Source organism: Lutra lutra, chromosome 13 (genome assembly GCF_902655055.1).
Source record: "Lutra lutra chromosome 13, mLutLut1.2, whole genome shotgun sequence".
NCBI classification, from domain to species: domain Eukaryota; kingdom Metazoa; phylum Chordata; class Mammalia; order Carnivora; family Mustelidae; genus Lutra; species Lutra lutra.
Genome location: NC_062290.1, coordinates 52,211,857 through 52,218,517, shown reverse-complemented (window position 1 = coordinate 52,218,517; position 6,661 = coordinate 52,211,857).

Here is a 6,661-nt window from a genome sequence, read left to right as displayed (position 1 = left end):
TTGGCTAAAGAATAATGGCAAAGCAAAGACAAAAAAGAAGTCTCTTACAGAGAAGTGTTACATTTTTTTGTTTCAGTTTACTTTTCTATTCTCCTCAACACCCCCCACCCCGCCCCCGCCATGACTTCCCATGGCTTTCTCTCTGTGAGTTTTAGTGTAGTGAGAAGAGTCTTGGCTTTGGCATTTGGGCCAACCTGGACTCAGTTACTAGCTCTGCAACTCTTGAGCCTCATATATGTTAGTGATGAGGACACCCACGCTCACAGAATCACAATGAAGATTGAGGAGATATTTAATGAGCTGATACCAAACCTGCACATACTCGGTGCTCAGTAAAGTATTAATATAATATATTATTTATTATTCTTTTGTTCCCTTTACTTGTTTCTGTCACAAAACATCCATTTTTTTTCTTTTACTGACCTATGTTAATGTGTTCTGGTATAAAAATAATAATTACTTTATAGTTTTAGAAGTAACGTACAAATTAAAGATAATAAAAAGAGGATCCTGTCTTCCCTTTGCTGTATGATGTTAAGCAAAGTATTTGGCAACTTGAGCCTAGCTTCCTCACCTTTTAGATGAGAATAATAATATATGTCCTTGATACACTATTTATATACACTATAGGCTTTTAGCAGTGTGCACTCTATACTGCAGTTTTAGTTTATGATGATAAGTATCTAGTTCTTGGATTCGATATATAGGATAAGTTTATTTTTTTCCCTCAAAAACCATAAATAGTTTTTTAGGTAAGATTTTTTTTTATTTGTGCTATTTCCCCCATCCCTTGAGTTAAATATTTTGCCATATTTATTTCATTATATCATAAATGACATATATTATCCATAGACTTGAAATTTTGATATTTTTTAATTCCCTTCATGCTCTAGGCTAAAACAGAAGAAAAGGCCATTGATGAATGCTGCAGCAGTAGAAATATGTATGTGAACATAGCAACAAATACTCTTAAGAAGCTGGACATCAAGGTAATTTCTTTTTAATTAATCAAGTGGTGAGATTAAAAACTTGTGGTGGACACCTGCTGCTGAACATGTGTTTTCATTAGCAGGGTTGTTTTAGATACTCAGTGCAGTGTCCTTTTTTTTTTTTTTTTTTTTTTTAAGATTTATTTATTTATTTATTTGACAGAGAGAGATCACAAGTAGACGGAGAGGCAGGCAGAGAGAGAGAGAGAGAGGGAAGCAGGCTTCTTGCTGAGCAGAGAGCCCGATGTGGGACTCGATCCCAGGACCCTGAGATCATGACCTGAGCTGAAGGCAGCGGCTTAACCCACTGAGCCACCCAGGCGCCCCGCGTGCAGTGTCCTTCTAAAACATTCTGTTAAAATAAGGATGTGCAAGTGGGATTTTGGGTTGAAAATAACAAACTAGATATGAAGTTAGACAAAGGAATATAACCTCTTCGAGAGCGGTTATCACAGAGATAGTTAAACTTGGTTTTTGGTTATAAAAGTAACTCATTCCATGTGGAATAGTATTTCTTAGTTTTTTGTCTTGTGTTGTTTTTCCATTATTGTTCCCCTTCAGGTATCTTTTTAGACATCTTTTTTTTTCTACCCTCCCCCACTCCCAGTCTCCAGTAATATTAGGTATCAACGGATAATATTTTTTTGGATAAAGTTGAGTTTTGGAGAGCCACATACCATTGTAACAGATGTGATTTTTTTTTTTTTTTTTAATTCCACAAGAGCCAGTTTTGTTTGCTCAGGGGCAGTACCACCCCCATTGAGAATACATAGCATGAATTCAAATAATACAGAAAAGCATTAAAAAAAAAAAAACCAGGAGCATGTGGGTGGCCAGTTGATTAAGCATCCAACTCTTGATTTTGGCTCAGTTCATGATCTCAGGGTCATAAGATTGAGCCCCCTTTGGACTCCAGGCTGGGGTAGAGCTTGCTTAAGATTCTCTCTCTCCCTCTCTCTCTGCCCATCCCCACTCCAATGCATGCACTCTTTCTCTTAAAAAAAAAAAAAAAATACAGCCAGACAATCTTCTTCGAAATCTTCTACATAGACCCTCTATAATGAATGCAGAAATATATTTTAATGACTTAAATGAATACAATCATTTTACATATGGTCTAACCTTTTTTCACTGAATAAGGTATCACAGAAGTCTCTAGTCAGTTAATCTACAGTCTGTGTTAACATCTACATCTGTTATCCTACTTTTTAATGACTATGGGTATTCGATTGTATAGAACCTATAATATTGATATTCCATTGTGTGGAATGTATAATACAAATGAAATAGACACATCTGAGTATTTAGGTTGATTAGATGTTTTTCCTGCCATAAATTCTATGATTAATGGAGTGTGAAATCTAACATTTCCTCATGCTAGAGCCGGTACATCCTTAGCATAAATGCCTGTGCACAGAGTAGCTAGCAGAAGGGGTCTGCATGTTTAAAATTGGTAAATACTGCAAATGCCTCCAGAAAATGTTTGCCCTTTACATCCCCAACTAAAAAGATAGGAGTATATGTGTTTGTCCTCACACCTTGCAAAAGTTAATCATTTATCCTATTCAGAGTGTGAAAGTATAGGCCAGAAATGAAGTTATTTTAGTCTTTTTAAAAATTTTTTAAAAAGATTTTATTTATTTATTTGGCAGAGGGAGAGATCACAAGTAGGCAGAGAGTCAGGCAGAGAGAGAGAGAAGGAAGCAGGCTCCCCGCAGAGCAGAGAGCCCGATGTGGGGCTTGATCCCAGGAACATGGGGTCATGACCTGAGCTGAAGGCAGAGGCTTTAACCCACTGAGCCACCCAGGCGCCCCAGTCTTTTTAAAATTATTACTATGAAGACCTTCCTTTTCCTCTCACTTTTTAATTTCCCTTTTTGCATCCTTCTCCTCCCTCTTGTTGGCCCATCCATCTGCAACAACTTTTTGCGTCTCTCCTTTTAATGCGTTGCAGATGTTTTCCTCAGTTTGTCACTTGTACTTCAGCCTTATTTATGAAGTTTTTAATAATATAGAAGATATTTTCTCTTATGGTTTCTGGATTTTGTGTTATGCTTAGAAAGGCTATTCTAACTTCAAGAATATAAAAACTGTTTATAATTTCTTTATGATATTTTAAAAATATACAGTACTGCAAGTAGACTTAAACATGCTTTAAGATATACAAGGTCACATGAACAGACATTTCTTGAAGACCTTCAGATGGCCAACAGACACATGAAAAGATGCTCAACATCACTCATCAGGGAAATAAAAAACAAAAGTACAATGAGATACCTCCTCACACTTGTCAGAAGGGTTAAAAAAAAAAAAAAAAAACAACAACAAGTATTGGTGAGGATGTGGAGAAAAAGGAACCCTCATGCAGTGTTGGTGGGAATGCAACTGGTGCAGCCACTGTGGAAAACAGTATGGAGGTTCCTCAAAAGAATAAAAATAGAACTACCCTATGATCTAGTATGTACTACTGGGTATTTACCCAAAGAAGAAGAAAACACTAATTCAAAAGAATCTAAGCACACCTTTGTTTACTGTAGCATTATTTACAATAGCCAAATTATAGAAGCAATCCAAGTGGGTGAATGGATAAAGAAGATATGTACATACATTATATTATATATACCTACATATATGTACACATACATATATACACAATGAAATATTACTCAACCATATAAAAGCATGAAATCTTGGCTGTTTGCAACAATAGACATGGATCTAGAGTGTATTATGCTAAGCAAAGTGAGTCAGGAAAGGACCTATACCGTATTTCACTTGTATGTGGAATTTAAGAAACAGATGAACAAAGGAAAAAAAGAGACTAGCCAAAGAACAGACTCTTAACTCTGGAGAACAATCTGATGGTTACCAGATGGAAGATGGGTGGGGGATGGGGGAAATAGATGATGGGGACTGAGGAGGTCACTTGTGAGGAACATGAGGTGATGTATGCAAGTGTTGAATCACTGCATTGCCCACCTGAAACTGATACAGTACTGTATGCTAACTATACTGGAATTAAAAACTTAATAAGATAAAAATTAAAAAAAATATATACAAGGTCATATAGGTTAGTATTTTTATGGTATTCTAAATTCCCCCCTTTTCAAATTAAATATAGCATACAGAAATTGAACATAGAAGTCTAAGTACATATTTTGGATATTTACAATGGAAATATAAAGGATTTGCAGGGACGCCTGGGTGGCTCAGTTGGTTAAGCGGCTGCCTTCGGCTCAGGTCATGATCCCGGCGTCTGTCCTGGGATCGAGTCCCACATCAGGCTCCTTGCTTGGCAGGAAGCCTGCTTCTCCCTCTGCCTCTGCCTACCACTCTGTCTACCTGTGCTTGCTTTCTCCCTCTCTCTCTCTCTCTGACAAAAAAAAAAAAGAAAAAGAAAAAAAAAGAAAGGATTTGCAAATCATTAGGGTTGTAGTCAATGATGATGAAAACTCATTGACTCACATTAGACATACTCTAGACAGAATACAAAATACATCAGCTTTGGAAACTGTGAAATCTTGATCTATTTAGTAGTTCAGTAAATTTAACTTTTTTCCCCAAGTTGAAAGTGATTATGAAGATGTTTAGTCTCACTTGCTGGGTACTTGTTTTAAGGTAAAGATAAAAGTCTTGACTATGCTATATACCTTTCTTGTGTTCTCTTATTTTTTTATAAAGCAGACAAAAATAATTCGTGGTCTAGATTTTCAGTGCCATTCCTATCAAAATCCCCCAACCTTTTTCAAGGAGCTGGAGCAAACAATCCTAAAATTTGTATGGAATCAGAAGAGACTCCGAATTGCTAAGGAAATGTTGAAAAAGAAAAACAAAACTGGTGGCATCACATTGCCTTATTTCAAGCTTTACTACAAAGCTGTGATCACCAAGACAGCATGGTACTGGCATAAAAACAGAAACATGGACCAGTGGAACAGAGTAGAGAGCCCAGATGTGGACCCTCAACTCTATGGTCAAATAATCTTCGACAAAGTAGGAAAAAATATACAGTGGAAAAAAGATAGTCTCTTCAATAAATGGTGCTGGAAAAATTGGACAGCTATGTATAGAAGAATGAAACTTGACCATTCTCTTACACCATACACAAAGATAAACTCAAAATGGATAAAAGGCCTCAACGTGAGGCAGGATCCATCAGAATCATAGAGGAGAACATAGGCAGTAACCTCTTCAACATCAGCCACAGCAACTTCTTTCAAGATATGTCTCCAAAGGTGAAGGAAACAAAAGCGAAAATGAATTTTTGGGACTTCATCAAGATCAAAAGCTTCTGCACAGCAAAGGAAACAGTCAACAAAATAAAGAGGCAACTCACAGAATGGGAGAAGATATTTGCAAATGACAGTACAGACAAAAGGCTGATATCCAGGATCTATAAAGAACTTCTCAAACTCAACACATACAAAACAGATAATCATGTCAAAAAATGGGCAGAAGATATAAACAGACACTTCTCCAATTAAGACATACAAATGGCTATCAGACACATGAAAAAATGTTCATCATCACTAGCCATCAGGGAGATTCAAATCAAAACCACATTGAGATACCACCTTATACCAGTTAGAATGGCCAAAATTAATAAGACAGTAAGCAACGTGTGTTGGGGAAGTTGTGGAGAAAGGGGAACCCTCTTATACTGTTGGTGGGAATGCAAGTTGGTGCAGCCACTTTGGAAAACAGTGTGGAGATTCCTTAAGAAATTAAAAATAGAGCTTCCCTATGACCCTGCAATTGCATTCCTGGGTATTTACCCCAAAGATACAGATGTAGTGAAAAGAAGGGCCATCTGTACCCCAGTGTTCATAGCAGCAATGGCCACAGTCACCAAACTGTGGAAAGAACCAAGATGCCCTTCAGCGGACGAAGGGATAAGGAAGATGTGGTCCATATATACAATGGAGTATGATGCCTCCATCAGAAAAGATGAATACCCAACCTTTGTATCAACATGGACAGGACTGGAAGAGATTATGCTGAGTGAAATAAGTCAAGCAGAGAAAGTCAATTATCATATGGTTTCGCTTATCTGTGGAGCATAAGAAATAACATGGAGGACTTGGAGAGTTGAAGGGAGTTGAGGGAAATTAGAGGGGGAGATGAACCATGAGAGACTATGGACTTTGAAAAACAATCTGAGGGTTTTGAAGGGGCAGAGGGTGGGAGGTTGGGTGAGCCTGGTGGTGGGTATTATGGAGGGCATGTATTGCATGGAGCCCTGGGTGTGGTGCATAAATGATGAATTCTGGGACACTGAAAAGAAATTTAAAAAATAAAAAATTTAAAAAATATAATTCATATCTTAGGAGAAGAGTTCTTATATGTTCTAGATGTGTCCAGAAGCAGTAACAACAGCAAAACAACTGGATTGAAAAAGAAGGAAAAGAGAAGTGGTAAGCTTGGTGTAATGATGACAGACTCTTGACCGTGTCACCTTAAAGAACTAAACGTAGCATAATGCAATTACTAAATTGCTGTTGTTTATGAAGGATCATCTGCACACCATGCATACTTGATATCCTTTTTAAAAGTTAGTATAAATAGATGAAGAAATGGGCTATACTTAGGCAGCATTTGAATTCTCAACCTCTCTTTTTTGAAAGGATGAGAGCTAACATACATCCAGTCAGAAAGAGTCCTGTTTCTCAAAC